This window comes from Hirundo rustica, chromosome 7 (assembly GCF_015227805.2).
Source record: "Hirundo rustica isolate bHirRus1 chromosome 7, bHirRus1.pri.v3, whole genome shotgun sequence".
In the NCBI taxonomy this organism is placed as follows: Eukaryota; Metazoa; Chordata; class Aves; order Passeriformes; family Hirundinidae; genus Hirundo; species Hirundo rustica.
Genome location: NC_053456.1, coordinates 37,226,574 through 37,245,201, shown reverse-complemented (window position 1 = coordinate 37,245,201; position 18,628 = coordinate 37,226,574). Strand labels below are relative to the sequence as shown.

At 38.8% G+C, this 18,628-nt stretch overlaps 1 protein-coding gene across 11 annotated transcripts in view; it reads right to left on the bottom strand.

Annotated features, from left to right (window-relative positions):
* The window catches only part of SPAG16 (sperm associated antigen 16), a 373,943-nt gene that overhangs the window by 302,997 nt on the left and 52,318 nt on the right, over window positions 1-18,628 (bottom strand). The window lies entirely within an intron of this gene.

The window sequence follows — 18,628 nt, the reverse complement described above, 5'->3', positions numbered from 1 at the left end:
GCCTTCTGGGTGATCAAGGCATTAAGTTGTTAAGTGAAAGCATGGCATTACTGAAACCTGTATTTTTTCAAATTTTCAGTAGGAACTGTATTATTTTTCCATTAGTGAAGTATTCCAAATTTCTTTTAATTTACTTAACTATGAAATGTATACAGTCACGTTCTTACTGTTAAATCTAGCAACAGATATTGAAAAAGGTCATTATAAACATGTTAAAAAACTTGAATGCATAGAGGTTTACATGAGAAATGGAAATTTGGGTGATTTCTCTAAAAACCTAAATTACATTGTATTATTTTGTATGACTACATTACTTAAACATCAGCACTATAAAGAATAATTAAGGAAGGAAAGGGTTGCACTGCCAAGCTCTACAGGACCTTTATCCATGTTCTATAAAACAGTATGAATGAAAACAGATTAAAGAAAAGGAGTTAGGTAAATAGATTTTCACATATCCATTTACTAGCATATGAAATTCATCACCTGAAGCCTAAGGTAACAGTGCTGCAATAGAGTCACGGGTCTGGGTCACTCTGAGAAGTCACGGGGTTTACAACACACCAATGTTCTGGCAATCTATTGCAAACTGCAATTACATTGATTTCTGAGTGCTAGGGAACACTGCTGGGCTTTATATTCAGTAGCCTTTATGAAACACATCAAGACACCAACACAGCCTTATAAAACTCAAAAGCCTCCAACCTAGAAAAAGTAAAAAAAACCCCAAACACCACAACACCTTCACAGATTAAAAATACAACATGAATTCATAAGAAAGTAAAGAATGTTTACACACATGGAGGGGAAAGAAGAAAAAAAATACATAAAATGCTTAAAGGAATCAATAGAACTAAAAGCAAAAGCCAGAGGAGATGTAATGTCAACATGAAAGACTGCTAGTGTCAAATGCAGGTCTGAATATCAAACACAGTGAAGAGTCCTTAACTAAAGTGAATTGCTGGCAGAAGTGCTGTCTGGTTCTACAAACATAAAGTCAGTATTAAAATAATAGATTTAAAAAGAAAACAGGAGAAATAAAAAATCCCAAACATTCTCCTGGTTTTGAATGACTCTCCACAGCAGTTTTCTTTTATTAGTTGCCTTTGCTGTTGATTTTTTACCAAAGAAAAGGATTCTCCTGTATTTGGTCACATATTCAGTAACACAAAGTAAAACTTAAACCAACAAAAAGGGAGAAAACCCAAGCTCATTGCCTGAAGCTTGTCACAGCATATAAGAATCACCAACACTGGAATTGGCTTACTGCAAATAATCTGTGATATTTAAAGAGTTTATAGGTTATAAGTGGGAGAGCAATTCCTAGAGGATTGCATATTCCATACTCACTGACAGAACAAACTCTTCGGCTTCCTAAAGCTGCTGTCACCATCTGAAAAGTAACAGGCAAGAGGTCTCCAGGTAGAAAACTTGGGGTTACTTCCCACTGAATGAACTTACATATCAGTAACTATTATAATGCCTTTATCAAACATTTTTCCTCTCCAAACAAACACTCCCATTATGCAGGCAAGATATTCCTTGCAGAAAGTCTGTATAAATCTTCAGAAAGCAAAAACTGATGTCTGTACAGCCTAAGCCATCTTGTTAACAGGTATTTTATCACCTGAATTTTGTAAGCGTTTCCATTTTTTCAGGACAAGAAGCTGATATTTCCCATGTACCTTTTGTGCCATTTAAGTCACAGAAGCTCCTAAATGCCTTGAACATCCAATTTTTACAATGAAAGAGCTTTCATTTACCATCCAATCACATCCACTAACACTATTCTATTACTTTCAAATGCAATAAGAAATACAAGACACTCCGTGGGGCTTGTAACAGCATAGAATGAGAACTGTATTAAAGCTGCTGCCTTTTGACCCAGAAAAAAGTACCCCTTGATTGTCCCTTTCACTCGGGGTAAGAACTGTCATTCAGTCACTCAGCATAGGAACACATCATTCAGGAAGCAGAAGGTATTTAAGACTTGCAAAATGGTTGGAAACATGTGAATTTCACAGCAAATTAACATCTTAAATCAAGCTTAAGACTGGGGTCATTTTTTTGAAATCCTTCACTCGACTGAAAGGTTCTGCTGATGGTATGAGCGGGTCACAAAATCAAAGTTAACACACAAATTAAATTCTAAATTTGGTGATAAAAGCTAGACCACAGTTCTAAATTAAAGGAGTAATGAGTGTTACTGACAGCACCCGAGAGGAGCCTCATGTAACTTAATTCCCACAAATGTAGCCTTTGCTGAGCTGGGCTATCTTATCTAGAAAGAATAACTTTCAAACTGAAAAGCATCCATCAACGTGTTCTCTAAAGCATAGCAAAAAAACTAATTTCAAAGGCAGAAAGGGCACAGCAAAGAGCAGCTCCCAGTGCAAAATTAATGCTGAGGTGCTCAAAATCCCCTCAAACCTCCCTCTGTTTTTAATAAGGTGCTTATATATTTGTTACAGGCACCTACATCTCTGCTCCTTGTCCTTCTCCAAGGAACACCACAATGCTGTCTCAGAGCTGGTCTGACCTCAGCAACAGAAAGAGAAGCACTTGATCACAAAGGAAGGATGTGTAAATGTTCAAGTTTCTGCATCTGTTCAATTGTAGCTTTCCCCCAACAGGACAGACCCAACAAAAACAAACCAACCAACCATCCAACCAACCCCACAAAACCCCTAAGCAAACAGAAAAGGCCATAGAAAGAGGATTGACCCAACAGAAAAGTTATCAGCAGGTAGAAAGGCAAAAAGAAGAAGGGGTGAATATCTTCAAACTTCATTCTGAGTTAGACTAGAATGGACTGAAGTGCGTGACAGATATCCGGCACAAAAACTGGAGTCATCAAGAACGAAAACCAAACCACCTCTGCAGATTACAAACAGCAAGACTCGGCTAAAAACTTCCAAATGACACACAAAGTAGAAGACCAGGAGAATTGATACATCAAATTGACACTGCACAGCAGAAGTAATGAACATCAGCTTAAAAATATGATGTAAGATGTGCCTCGCAGCATTGCTTTGATATTACTGGTCTCAAAAAATCTGAGCTTACACTGCACAACAGATTCCTCCAAAGACAACAGCGAGGAGTAACTGGAAATTATGAGAGCGCAGATTAAGGCACAACTACAGTGATGGGGATCATTTTAAAGATCATATCAACAACCTACCATCTATTTAATCACACAAGCCCAGGATGGTTCAGGTTGGAAGGGACCATGCTGGCTCATCTGGTCCCACCTCCCTGCTCCAGCAGGGTCATCCCAGAGCACATGGCACAGCATTGTGTCCAGATGGGTCCTGCAGTGAGGAAGTACCACACCCTCTCTGGTCTATGTTTCAGTGGTCAGTCACTGAACAGGAAAAGTTCTTCCTCCTGTCCAGGTGGAGCTTTCTGAACATCAGTCCCTGCACGTTCCTCATGTGCCATTGCTGGGCCTGGAGCAGAGCCTGGGCCCTGCTCTGACCCTCCCTGCACACAGGGACACCCAGGGCTGAGGGACCCTCTCAGCTGGGGCTCCTCTCGAGGCTGAACAGCCCCAGCTCCCCTGGCCTTTCCTCAGCAGGGAGATGCTCCAGGCCTTTCCTCATCTCTGCAGCCTCTGCTGGCCCTGCTCCAGAAGGTCCATGTCCCTCCTGTCCTGAGGAGCCCAGAGCTGGGCACTGCACTCCAGAGGTGCCTCCCAGGGCTGAGCAGAGCGGCAGGATCACTCCTGACCTGCTGGCATTGCTCCCCTTCACACACCCCCAGACTGCTGAGTTGATGGCAGGTAAAGAAAACTAATTCATGCTATGGCTCAAAACAGACACCTTCCTGCAAAGATTCGACACACAGGTCAAAGAAGTCTACACCATTAAGTTTCCTAAAAGTGAGGGGGGGGGAAAAACCCCAGTTCTCCCAAGCTAACATAGGCTCAAAACGCCTCCAGTGTCAGCCTGCTCAAAACCAGTGCAGATCCAGTGTCCAAGGCATGAGGACTTCCAGATGTACAGACAGGGGGAGGACAGCCCTTCAAGTGATTCATGGAATGCTTCTCTTCTTGGGAAAACTGTTCCTCTTTGGATTAATTTTGAAATGTTCCCCCTCCCACCTATTTATTTCTAAATCTTCACGTTATCTAAAAATTCTTTAATTTATATATTTTGCATAGATAAGGAAGAAAAAAAAAGGGTGGTTTATCTTTAGCATGCCTCTTGTGAATTTCTGTCCTTCTCACATCAATAGATAATGTTTAATCTAGTAAACTTTGCCATAATTTAAAATAGCACTCATCTCCAAAGTCTTGCAGATCTCCAGCATTTGGAATGTTATTCTTCAGGGTGCCCATTAATTTTCACAAAAAGGTCTCAAAGGGCTGTATTAATTAACAGATCCAAGTAATCTACAAAAACTGAAATACTGCCAAAACACTCTGCACGTACTCCCAGCTCATTAAAAACGCCAAAATCCTCAGTTTAACATTAAGTAATTCTCACAGGACTTACAAAAAAGCTTACACAAGTATGGTATTTAAAAATCATTTTAAATGCTAGGGAAATTTACTATGATTTATTATCACAATTACACATCATAAACCTTTCAGAGCTATGGCTCTAACCTAAGTTATAACTGTTGCTGTGTGATAAAGTGCTCCATCAGTATGTCCTTTCCATATGGACTTTGTGCTCCCATTCCCTCACTCCTACTTTTTAGAGAGCATTTTGTTCAATTTGTCTAAATTACAACAGAAACAGACTCAACCTTAAACCACGACTGATCTAAAGAGGATGAAGAGCTCAAGAAGTGATACCAAAGGATGATAAAATCCAATCCTAAAGAGATGAGGAAGCAAACAAGGGCAGGTAGTGCATTGTTTAAACATAAAAGCAGGTTGAGGATGCTCACGGATTAGAAATTATTTGTAAAGACTTTGCACCTACTGTTTAAGTTATCAAAAAACGCCCCTGGAAAGTTTCAATGACTCTCCAAGTTATGCCATAGTCCCATCTTTGTTCTACTCAAACTATACCAACTGACATATTTTTTTCTGTCTTCTCCTCCTTTGTCTTTCTCCCCATAGCCCTCCAAGCATGACTGTACACAACCCAGTTCCATTTGTGTTCTAAGTCCCCAATTGCAAGGTCACACAATCCTAACCTCAAGGCAAAAATCAGGCCTAAAACCAAGCAGTTTTATTTCCCAACGTGTCAAAGAAAAAAAATGTCTTCTTTTCAAGATAAAAGCAGCCAACTGAACAAAAACAAACCTGGAGACTTAATATCCTGGAATACTCCCACAATGTTACATTCCATTTTCTATTCCTTGGACTCTCTTGTGACTTCACTTTTCTATGAAGTATTTTCAGTACTTCTTTATCTACATTTGAATAAAAAGTCTTTGTGTTGGTCCTTTCCCCAGCTTCATCTGGCATAACAGAACTATACCTGCAGCAGTGCACACCTTGGCACAGATACTCCCACGAAGAGCATGCTGAAGCACTTCATTGTCCAGTAAGTTTAAAGTCCACACCTCTTGCAATGCTCCACTATGTCAGGAATGACACACATTGGGCTGTACAGCATGGAACACCTTAAATGACTGAACCACCCACCACAGGGGTTTTTGCTACATAACCACATGCAACACAAAATGGGATTAAAGGACACTTCTTTTGGGATATTAAGAGAGAGGGAGACGTCTTAAAACACTGATTTATTGCTCTTCTTCTACAGTCTCAGGGAGGATGAGAATGTCTTCACCATATGTGTGAGAAGTCTGTGGTCACTGGTCGTCAGTGGTCACAAGACCACAGGTTACAAGGTCTTTTAAAGGTTTATCTGCCAATAGAATACTGCCACAACGAATGTTTCTACTTTCACACCAATCCCTAATTAAACTATATCACAGAACTCGCCGCAATGCGGATTTTCTTAACTAATCATAAAATAACACACAAACTTACTTGCTACACCTTAAAACCTTTATTATTTCTGTAACTAGTTGTATATCTACACTTTAGAGCTTTAAAACTTTCCACTACCTAGCTTAATATGTTTCTATCTAAACTACAAATCCACATTCTTGCTTATGGTCTCTAAATGTGGAAGTCTTTTCCAAGATCTCAGGTCAAACTCTGTATTCATTTCTGTGTTTGGGCCTGCATGCACAAGGTTTTGAGAATTTTCTGTGTCTGGAATTCCCACACATTTTAGTATCAAAGGCATCAATTTTCACAGAAGCAATGCTAGCCCATATGTCATTATTAGCTAGTCAATTAAACTCAGACCCTAACAACTATTAAACAATGCATTACTGCTTCATTTTTGGAGGCAAACTGAGTTCCATGGATGCTTCCTTGCCACTAGATCAGGCTACAGCATTGAAACATATTTTGTTTCTATTTTTGCCTTGAATGCTCAGAAACTCAGGGAAGTCAGTTTTAGACAGCAAACTCTTCCTGATCTCAGGAAGACTGCCACACTGCTGTGGCCATCAATCTTCCTTCATTTACTCTTGTCTTGTTTGTTCTTCCCCTGCCACTGTTTCTCTCCTGAGAGGTAACTGATCCATTTAAACACTATTCACAGCACAGAAAGAATTTTCTGGCCTCCCTGCTTCCCACAGACTCTAGCCAGGAGCAATGCAGTTAGTACTATGGAGTATCTAAAGGATGTACAGAATTCCCATCCCTGGAAGTGCCCAAGGCTTGAAACAACCTGGGACAGTGGAAGGTTCCCTGCCCATGGCGGGAGCTGGAACAAGATAAAGCTTTAAGGTCCCTTCCAACCCAAACCATTCTGTGATTCTATGATATGAATCTAGCTTGAAAGACTACACAAAACTGCACCAGAAAAAATTCACATGATGTGAACAAGTAGTGCTGCTCATTTCTGGCTGATGGTACTTTTGCTTTTGAAAGCAGTGATATAAATATGCACATATTTTACTAAGACAGACATTTGTATAAGAAGGCTACATTAAAATAGCTTTGCTTGGAGAAGCACTATAGCATTTGGCAGCATCAATTCCTGTAAAGTTTTACTGAACATCTTAAAGTTATCTTAGAATTTGATTTAAAGTTGGTTAGCAGAAATATGAGGCTTGATTTCCCAGTACTTTCAATCCATAACTCAAACATATGAAAAACCAAACAAATACCAACAGAATCATAGGGACTTCATTGATTTTAAGTTTAAAAACTCAAATATATTTCAATTCAAAGAAGCTCAAAAAGAAACTGTAACTACTCTGCAAAAGAGATCAATAAATAATTCTGAATGGGTTCATTTGCTGTGGTTATCTGAGGGATAGCACACACCATTTAATAGCAATATCATTATATCAAAATCCAGCAATGCCACAATGAGGAGGAAAACAAAAGAAGCAACACACTCACCCTAACCCACATTCTCCAAACACCAAACATGAAGGACAAATTTCAACTAGTAGCAAAAGATCAATTGCTAACTAGAAGAGGCTGTTAAAAAATAATTAGCATTCATACATCCATAAAATCATCTAGAATCTGAAATCATTAAGGTTGGAAAAGACCTCTGAGATCAAGTCCAACATGAAGCCAGCAGTGCCAAGGCCACCACTACACCATGTCTCCAGGTGCCACATCCACACATCTTTTAAAGGGTGCGGGATGGTGACTCCACCAGTTCTCCATCCAGTGCGTGACAGCCTTTCAATAAAGGAAATTCCCTCCATAGCAAAGCACAATCTTGCTCATTTTAATACATGAAATTAATGGAAAATATTCAAAATAACCTCTATTACTGAATGAATTTTAAAATCAAAATATAAAAATAAAGCAGGATTTAAAACTCTGTCTGCAGCTATATGGAGAACTATAAACTACAGACTTTAATAAAACAAACTTGTTTTGTTTTTGGACATCCTGTGCCTAAAACATGCCATTTCACACACGGAGGGCTTTACTTTTAAGAAAAAAAAACAAACCCAAAAAATAAATATCAACAGAAGCTCAGTCTGGAAATAGCCCTGATAAATGTAGAAACAGTTTCCAGCATTGCAGTCCATTAACTTCCATGACTATGAGCTACCACAAGGAAACAAGGGTGATCACAGTCTTAGACAGACATTCACCTGGGTGACATTTTTATTACAAATACCAACATTTACATCGGAGGGCCTGGAAACTGAAATCTCCATCAGTTCAGTTTTGATTATAAGTTAAAGTTATAAATCTAATTGTTTTGAAAGAAGGAAGGAAAGAGATCCAAGAAAAGCTGACAAGTACGGTTCCACCATTTAGTACCAATTAGGGTAAAATCAAAATCAAGACGTTCTTCCGTGTGGCTCGACAGAAGCAGTTTGTTACTCGCTTACCTCATCTGTCCTACATTGATGATAGAAAAACATTAACATGAATTTAATATTTTAGCTTAAGACTGAGCTAAAAACTCCACAGATTTTCAAATTTTAGCAGCATCTACAATCGGGATAAAGTTTTCAGAATATGCTGAGCATCCCCAAGGAAATGTAGTAATTTTGTGTGAGTCTCTGTAGGGTAATTGGGCTCTTCTGCCACATGGATGTTTGTTTACACACCTGCAGAGTAGCTGCTGAAAGCTGGATCTGAATTAGAATTTGGGCACTTATGCAATATAGAAAGTTTGTCCCTGAAGTCCAGCACAGCCGCTGAAAATTTGAGTGTTAGTGAAAATATTCAAGTAAGATTATTACTGCCATACATCTGCTCCCTTTCATAGCTCCCAAATCCCTAGTTAGGGATCTTTTACTCCTTACCTGATCTGCACAGAACTTAGTGCAGGCAAAAAACCACAAACCAGCGTGATCTAATGATGGTGCTCACATAGTTTTACACCAGTCTTAATTAATTGTAACAGCAGCAATTAAAGTTTACCCAGAAAATAAACCCATAACCACAACTCACCGCTGCCATGCATGTTCCAGCAGCTCCTAAGGACTTGTTCCAGCACAAGAATGCACACTCCTCCTGGCATCCAGGGGGAATAGAACAAAAGCACCACTGCAGACAATGCACAGCCCCTGGATTTTTATGGCATCTCCATCAAAATCAAGGGTTACAGTTGTCTATCACTGAATTCCTGGTACAGGTAGGTTATTCCAAGTCCTGTTGACTACGCCAAGAAATAAGCATCCTGGCCTAAAATATAGCCAGAAAAATGGGCAAGAGGTACAGAAGTGAAGCTATTGAAAAGTTATTTTTAAATAAAGGCAGACATTGGCGAAGCGCTCCAAATATACAGGATCCTCTATTGCTTGACTTCTTGAGCAATTCTATTTGGACTTTTTTTTTGTGCTGGAAATTCTCCAGGGAGACAGTTCTGAAAGATTAAGAGCTGAAATCATAAGTAGAGGAACACGGAGGGAATTGTGGTGTGAATAGGCCAACAAACCACTAAAATTCAGTTTCAGCATTTCAAGGGAAACCCACAGGGATTCACTCTCTTCCCACAAGACCTGAACATATGCTCTTCAACATTTTTAAAACTTCACCTTTCAGACTGAGTTCAAGTTTTACTTTTTCAGCCAGTCTTATCCGTTGCAGAGCTCCAAGTGTGTCAACACTGACATTTTCAGAATTTACCATGAAGAAAACAAGGAAATCAGAATGGAATAAACAGGAAATCATCACTAGGAGTGTTGGTATCACTCTTGTAGTTTTCACAGGTACTTCTCCTTACTGCTCTTTTGTACTTAGGAACTTTTATTCCACAATGCAGAAAGTCTGCCCACAATCTAATAATTCTTTTCCTTCTGGCCAGCTGTGCAGATACTTACTCAAAAGTAAACATACCTACTTTCTTCTTTAAATTTCTTATATTTGTCTTGCCTTCCTTCAGAGACACTGCAGCTCCTATAGTTCAAGTACTATGCTCATTTTAATACCTGAAAATCTCACTTAAAAATATTTATATAGCAAAAAATCGACAGAAGACTTAAAAAAAAGAAGAATAACTACAGCTATTAACATCCTGTAAGACAAAGCACTGATACAAGATTTCCCAAGCCACAGGGATTAGGAAATAGAGCTGCACAAATGGAAACTGCCACATTTATGTGTTAGTGCTGTACCTCTAAATCACTGCAACCATAAATACCCTAAACCTACAGTGATTTTACATTTGAGTCATGGAACTGGTCTACAAATGAGTGGCAGGGTGATTCTAGTTTCTGTTACCCCAGCCAATAAAGAATCATTAGTACAGCAGGTTTGTAATACATGCACAACTTATAACAGGGCAGACTGAGAATAAGGGAAAACGACAAGCATGAATAAATCAGTTTGCAATTTCTACAGGGTAGGACCAAAGAATGAAAAGTGCTTAATGGTATTAATTGCAATGTATTAAATGCTTTGGCAAGTAAAATGCCTCATTAAAACACAGCAATAGCAACCCGGTACATTCCTTCAGATGATTTTTGGACATTATGCATTATTCTTGTATTTATATAAGTTACTTCTATTTAGAATATATTTTTAATTTGGCCTTATCTTATGTTTTTATCATGTTCCTCTTCCTTACTTTCTACCATAATAGTCCTGAACACTCTCTGGTTTCTCAGCAAAACCACTCCACAATGCTTCTCACTTTCCCAGAAAATAAACCACTCATCTATTGTACACACATCTTGCTGTGACTGCTTACAAACTCTAGTTTTTCAAAACTTCATTTTCCCCAAAGATATGTAGTGCTTTACATGGAAAAAAAATAATTGTCAAGTACTAGAAAATGTAAAAAGTGCTGTATGAAATCAAAACAAAACTTCTAACCATCCTAAAGAAAGTATTTGTTTCTTGACAAATAGTAGTTCTGAATGGGTGTTAAATATATAATAAAATAGTAAATGCTTTTAAATTAATAGAAAAATTCAGTATTGCAACTTCAGTGAGGATCTTTTTGTGAATAATTATTTAGAATTGTATCAAACTGAAAGAAGTGTTGTGACATATATTAATCACCTTCTAGAAATCCTAAAGTTTAGCATTTTTCCTAAAAAAAAAAAATCCCATTATAAGAATTCCTTCATGCTAATTAGTATCTTTTTAAAGCCCACAAATATACTCCATTTCAAAAAAATCTCAACACTGCTCACACTTTATGGGATATATTTATAAGCTAAGTTATTTTCAAACTGTCTTTGGTTAGTGTACCAGCCCATGTGACAAGTGTAAAAACCATTTCTTTCATTATTGATATATTATGTCTGTTCAATATAGAATTCCAGAATTATGGAATATCCTGAGATGGAAGAGACCCACCAGGATTCTCCATTTTAGCTCCTGGCCCTGCCCAGGGCACCCCAAGAACCCCACCCTGAGAGCATTGCTCACATCCATTAAATATTGAGGTTTTAGTGCATTTGGAGTCCAGAACAGTCAGATCACCAAGGGCTCTGATTGCTTTCAGTTAAATACATATCAGAAAATGACCAACCCAATCTATTCAGCCCTTTTCTGTCCACAAACTATTGGGAGAAACAAGAAAAAGCCAAGCAATTTAGCAGGGCAGCCAGGCATCACGCCTTTCCCTCTAAGGAGAATACACCAGAGCCTCAATAAAGTTACAACTGTATCTCCTTACAATCTTTTTTTGTTTGTTTTTTTTTTTTTTTTTTTTTTATTTTGCAAACAAGTATTTCTTCTGCAAAATCTGCTCAATGACTATGAAGATAGCAAGTAAGAAGAAAATGTATTATGTGCTTTCCCTCTGTTGACCCTGCTTAAAAATTGTCCTTTTTTTCCGGTAAAGATGCTTGTTCACTAATAAAATTAAAGAGATACCCCGCTCTTTCCATGTGTGCACCGTAAAACCAGAACACGTCTTGAGATTATCCTTCAGATTATTGCTGCTATGGTTTCAAAGTGCCTGTTCCAGCCACAGCCAAGGCCTTCCCTCAGGAACCATCCCTTGTGGTCAGAGCTGCAGACAGAGCTAATGAGAAACAAAAAGGCTTCTAAAGACTCTGACAGCCCAAAGGTTTAGAGATGAACAGGAAGGAACACTTACCCTGTGGGGGAAGAGGGAAAGGTGGAGCCAAGGGAACCATTCACTTCCCTTCTTATTGCTGTATTAGATGGGAAAGCTCCAAAGGAGGGTGAGAGGTCTGGAGCCAAGAATCCAGGCAGAAAGGCCTCCCAGAGCTTCTCCAAGTGTGAGCCACACAGTTCTCACTGATTATTCACAGAGCTCACTTTTCCTCTCTATTAAGCTGCATTACAGGGAGCTAAACTACATCTGACATTTTCCTCTTGAGTGCTCCCTCACATAAACTGTGTCCAAGCTGTTGCAGAGCCTGTACAATAAACCCGTGAAACAATCTCTCCGTTCCAACACGAGCCTTAATGCAGACAGAAATTAACTTAATTTGTATAGAAAACAAGTGATACTCTGACATCGAGGGTGAAAGCACTGAACTGTGACCCAGAAGACATGAATTTAATTCCTGCATCTTCCACTGGGGCAATCTTGAAGGGATGATTTCACAAGAGGATGATGCTGTCTCACAGGACTGCTGGGGACATAGGGACATGCACGAGGCTGGCAGGGCACACACACAGTGAATTCCTCCCAACCTCCGTAAGTGATCTGTAGTGAACCCACACTTGCAGGCTTTGGGGTTATTTGTAACTTGTTCTTTGCAGAAGGGTAAGAACTTCATGTGCAGTTTAAACACACATTCATACTACTCATAAAGGCCAGTCATGGGGGGAAAAAAGGAATTAATGCAAGAATTTTTAAAAGCAAAGTATTTTAATTTTTTACATGGCAAAGAGAGAGATTAAAAAAAATATTAACAACATTAATTTGATGCTAAAATACCTGACAGGTTTATCTGGGGAAGTTAAATGTTTAAAACGTCATGAAAAACCCCTACTGCAAGTGTACAGACTGATCTGTCAGAGTGATCCAAGCTGAGCTGCCGGGTTTTGTCCCTTGTGTCATGGAAAATGCACTAAGTGACTTGTTAATTTTACATTTAATCATTTTTAACACTAGCTTCTTCAAATATATTCAAAGGCTGATCGAATGGAGAGATGAAAATAAAACATTAGAATAAGGAATTTCTTGTCGTATATACAAGAAGATAAAGATTAACCCAAGCTTCCACTCATATTGCTTTTGGTTTTGAAAAGACATAGAATTTGATTATTTCAAAAGAGGCCAAATTGGGTATTTGAATACTTCAGCACACATAAAAATCCAATCCTGCACCTCACTGTCTCCACTTCTTCAGCAGATGTGAAAATTAATAGCACATATATTCTTGTGAGTATTATTAGATTTAATTTATACACACTAATGTGTGTGTTTACTGGCACCCCCCTTCAATATTTGTGCACACTGATGGACGAAACCTGCTCCTGAACCTTCTTTTCTCCTGGCTGAGCAGCCCCAGCTCTCTCTGACTTTCCTCATATGAGAGGTGCCTGTACATCATATTCCTTTAAAAACAGGTATAATTTCTGTAGGAAAATTAAGCAGCAGCTCATGTTGCTAATGCAAATCTCCAATTCACTCTGGCTGCTCATGCAAGAAATCAGCACATGATAGCACAATTAAAAAGTTTTACTGTTAATGGAAAAATGTGATTTAATAAAAATAATCTTTTCTAATTCCCTAGGAGGCAAGAAGGGGGTTTAAATAATTAGTAAAGATTTTTTTTTTTTAACACAGTAAACTCTTCAACAGGAAATTTCCTCATGAATTTTAGACTTTGAATCCTCTTTCCTACGTTGTGTTACACAAGGACACAAAGATTCATATGACTGATCACCTCTTGGGAGACAGACCCCATTTTGCTTGGCATTGTTCAGAGACAGAAGAAAATGACATTACTTCCCCAGCTCTAAGGCAACAGAGAGCTGGGAACAAATGGGCAGAACACAGAAAAAAGGGAGACAACATTTGTCAGCCTGACAGGCAGCAGTCTCAGCAAACCAGCAGGGTGACTGTTCTCAGAACTCTACGGGCATCACAGAGAAGGATATCAAGGGCAGTGACAAGACAGACCACGACAAAGCTGCTCCGAGATGTTACTGCAGAGCTCCTGGCAAATAGGAGCAGCAACAAAAAGAACTACCAAGATGTTTGCTTAAAAATCATCTGTGCTACTTTTGCTACTTTGTTTGCACACAACACAATGTCAATGTCCTGCTCTTCCCACAAGTAACTCTAAGAAAGCCAAAGTTTGGGAATGAAAAAGAAAACACGGCACTGTCGCTGTAGGACACGAAAGAAAGACGAAAGACTCCCAAGTATTTTAGAAGGCAAAGAGTATAGAATGCTTTATTGTCCAATTCTTACCACCTTTTATGGAGTGTTCCAGGACTTCACATAATTGGTGAATAGGAACGACACCTAATCCCATTGGTGAAACTAGAGAAACAGCAAAACACCACCTGAAAAAAGATTGTTTTGGGAAAAGGATAGTGGTTTTGCCAAGATTATTTTAAGAGGCTTTCTCAACAACTTTTCCCTCGGGAAACAGCACTGCTAGCAGGCTAAAATCCCTTCAGATTTAGAAATGTCAAGCCCACAGGGAGTAATGTCTAGAAAGAGCCACAACACAGGACAGAGCAGGTGTCAAATCTGATCAACAGAACAAAACACCTTGTTCTTCACACTCTGCCTAACTCCCTGTGCCTCACCACCTTACCAACTAAATGGAAAACTTGGAACTCTGAAAGGCAGTGCACACCAATACCACTCACTTTACAGCAAACTTCAGGCTATGATCTATGCCAAAAGAACTTCCTCATGTCAACACTCAAAGGATTCTTCTCCCTGCATAGCTGGATCCTTTGTGTGTTGTGGATATGCATCTGTGTGCATGCATACGCTCAGCTGCTAAGGAGAAAAAGTGTTAAATGTGAACTGAAGAGGAAAAGAGTGCAGGGTTCTGCAGAACTTTCCTACCTCCGTCTCAAGATTGTACCTTTCATTTCAGCGACACAATTTTAAGTCACAAGTCAATTTGCATGGCTCCCAAGGAGATAAGTTTTTTAAGTCTTCTTGACAATCCACTGATAAAAAGATTGGAGAAGCTAGCACAGTAAGATACAATGATGAATTAGACCCTATTGAAAAGTTATCTTTTACTGGACCAATCAAGAAATGCGAGACAATCACTGAACATTTTGTATTTGCTTTTCTTTACTGTTATCTCCACTTTCCTATTTTTACTGTGCCTAGGCAGAGCATTAGCAATTTTCTAGCTTTTTCTTTTACAAACTACCAAACAAGGATAAAGGACTTGAGAACATCAGGTTACACGTAAACAAGAATTAAGGTATGCATCTCCTATTTGTGCAGGTACACTTAGTAGGAAAAAGATCAGTTTAAAACAGAATCACAGAATCTCTAAGGTTGGAAAAGACCTCTAAAGATCAGCAAGTCCAACACATCTCCACTGTGGTTCATCATGTCCCCAACTGCCACATCTACACTCCTGAACACTTCCAGGGACACTTCCTGCGGTTCCACCACTGCCCTGGGCAGCTGTGCCAGCGCCTGCCCACCCTGTCAGTGAAGAATTTTCTCCTAATATCGCATGCAAACATCTCCTGGCACCTCTATTAGGCCATATATTTACAAATTCTATGGTAATTCTGACTGTAAGTGCATCAAAGCAGTGACTGCCAAAGATAAACAGGAAATAAGATTTGAATGGAGGACTGTAACCTCTGTGTGAGGCATGAGAAGGAAGGAAGGAGGACAAAACCATGACATCTTAAAAAATTACCAAAAAAGCCAAGATGATTACTGCTTATCTTTTCAGCTCCCTCTTGGGTAATCATCTCTCCACCATAATACCTGGCATTCTCCTGGTTTCCAACGCTGTGCTAAATACTAAAACTGCACTGAATAGTGTTTGTGTGGGCACCTTTCATTTCCCAAGGGAAGACAAGATAAACCATGACAGATGTAGCATTGCATGTGGTGACTGCAGAGGTATTTCTGCGGGAAAGGATATAAAAGGTTACAGCAAAGATGCAGAAAGCAAGTGAGGAGAAAGTGGACGAGTAAGATTAAGGAAGATCCTTTAGCCACTGTAGATCTTATTACAGTGCTTCCTGTAGGCACAGTAAGATTCACCAGGGTATTTACAAGGACACCAGAGCAACGTGAATTTAATGCAGAAAAGGAATGCCTATGTGATGATTTGAGAAGTGGGAATCATTCAGCTTAGCAGCAAATAAACACGGTTTCCCAAGGGACTTTTTCCTCCTCTTTCACTAACAGGCAATTCAATGAATACTGATGAAGGGCTGAAGAACTAATGCATGTGAGCTTGTGCAAACTGTGAATTCGGATTTGCAGGCGCTCCAGTTTCTACAGAAGTGTACAAGAACCCAGTAATACCCATACACAAACCAGATTCTGTTCTCTCCTTTTGATATACTGGTTCTGGTGAGAAAAATCTGGTCTCATAAGTCAACAGAATGTTTTCCATCTATCCTATTAACTAAAAGAAAAAATTAGTTTTCATCCAGTGCATATTAATTTCCCCTTGTGTCTGTAAAATCAGATAGACAATTATAATTACTAGAAATACATTTAGTGAACTTCTTTAGATGGGAATTTCTTTAGATGAGCTGTTTTTATTTAATTCCCTACACAGATAATTTGATCCAAGTCATTCCTCTCTGAAAAATCTTGATTTATGCATTTAATAACCTCCTGGAAAACTAGATTCAGAACTGCACAGCTGCTGTATCAAACTAAAAACCCGAGCTCTGCGTGCATTACCTGTGTGCCTTGGGATTGGATTCTATAGCATCTAATAAGGTATGAGCTCCATTTGCAGCTCTTTCCCCACCCCAAATTTGCAAATTCTTTTTTCCCTGAGCTCTCATTCACCTACAGCCAAAAGGATCCTGGAAGTGACCCTTTCTTCAACAGAGATCTGTTCTCTTGGAACACACAGGACTTCCTGAGTCTGTTATTCCTCCGTCAAATTTGTTTTAAATTGAGCTGGGTGTTTAAAAATACTGTAAGAAATACTGTCAAAAAAGGTAAAGCAGGCTACCATGGAGCCTGCAGCACTAACAAGAAAAACAAGACAGTCTCTCTTTTCCATCACTTAAAAAAGCTGATTTTAAGAAGCAGTATTCAGATAAGAAAAAAACTTGTTCTTAATTGAAATATGCTTTAAGTGTTTTTTTCAGACATAGATGAATGTGTAGAAACAATGCCCTTCCTCCCAATGTACACAGAGACTTTTTTTAAGCAAATGAAAATTTCAGTTGCTTAGTTTACTTTTTTTCAAGCACACCTTAAAATTCCTTTGTTCTTTACATGATTTTATATTTCCACATTTTTAAAAGAAGCATTTCAGTTAATTTCAGAGCTTTATCCCAGACCCTCATTTTCTTTAAAGGAGCATTTTTACATGGAAGTCAACATCATATTTCCAGTATATAAAATTAAATACACATCCTCTCTGGCAGGTTTCTTTCAGTATAGTTGTTGTTCCTCCAAGCAAGTCTAAAGTGTTATCAAATAAGTTTAAAGACATCCAATTTATTTTTATTTTAGAAAATTGCTTGCTGAAGTGGCACTGTATCCTTAAGGTGTGATATCCAGTCATGAATTGCAAAAAATATTGAGAATTTCTCAGCATATTAAGTATCTCTGCTAACAACAACTAGAAGCACTGGATATAAGAAGCTACCGAAATGATATCAAAATATAATTCAAGAACGAGAAAGAAAACAAGAAATACGTCTTTCATGACCATATTTACCTGCTGTTGTTCAGCTACAAAATAATGGAAAAACTTTGTTAGAGACCTCCTTCCCTCACTAGACCAGAGCTTCTAATACTTTCAATTACATATTAAATACTTTCAGAATCACAAGTAGTTTGTAACAATATTCAGAAGTACTTTGCAGATGAAACCTGGCTTCCTCTACAGGTAAAGGCAGAACTTTAACAAGGCAAACAGTAACCAGGAAATGATATCTTGAGCCTGGACTACACCAGAGATACAGCAACAGCTTGTGCTGCTGCAGCCTGGCAGGGTCACAGCTGGATTCCACCTGATTCACCAAAACTCCTGCCCAAAGTGGGAGTGTCTTCCTTCTCCAGACTGGTCTTCTTTCTGGTTTGTACTTTTTTAAACACTCACTATTCTTGAACCTGGTGTCCTTCAGATTTGCTGTAGCCTCCTCTGAGTAGCAGCACAGAGACATCAGCTGCAAACTCACTTTCCTGCTTAGGCCAATATGACAGTGGAATTTGGGAGAAAGTTGGGCAAACCAGGCAGAAACCCAAACCTGAGCATGCAGGAGACTAAGCAGAATGCTGTCCATGGAGGCCAAAGCTCACAGCACTGTGGTTATTTACTGCAAAATGTGGGCAGTCACCAAAAGCAAGTGTATGTGACCTTTGCACTGTAAGTGTTAAATGCATAAAGATATATATTTTTAATTAATTTTAAACTATAGTCAATGTGCCAGAATTGTCAGGACTTTGCTATGAACTTTTAATGGTTTTTTTTTTTTTTTTTTTTTTTTTTTTTTTTTTTTTTAATTAATTAATTATTTTTAGGTTCATTCTTCCTCAGCTGCAATTAAAAAGCCCTGAAATGTCATTGCTTACAAGCCAATCTA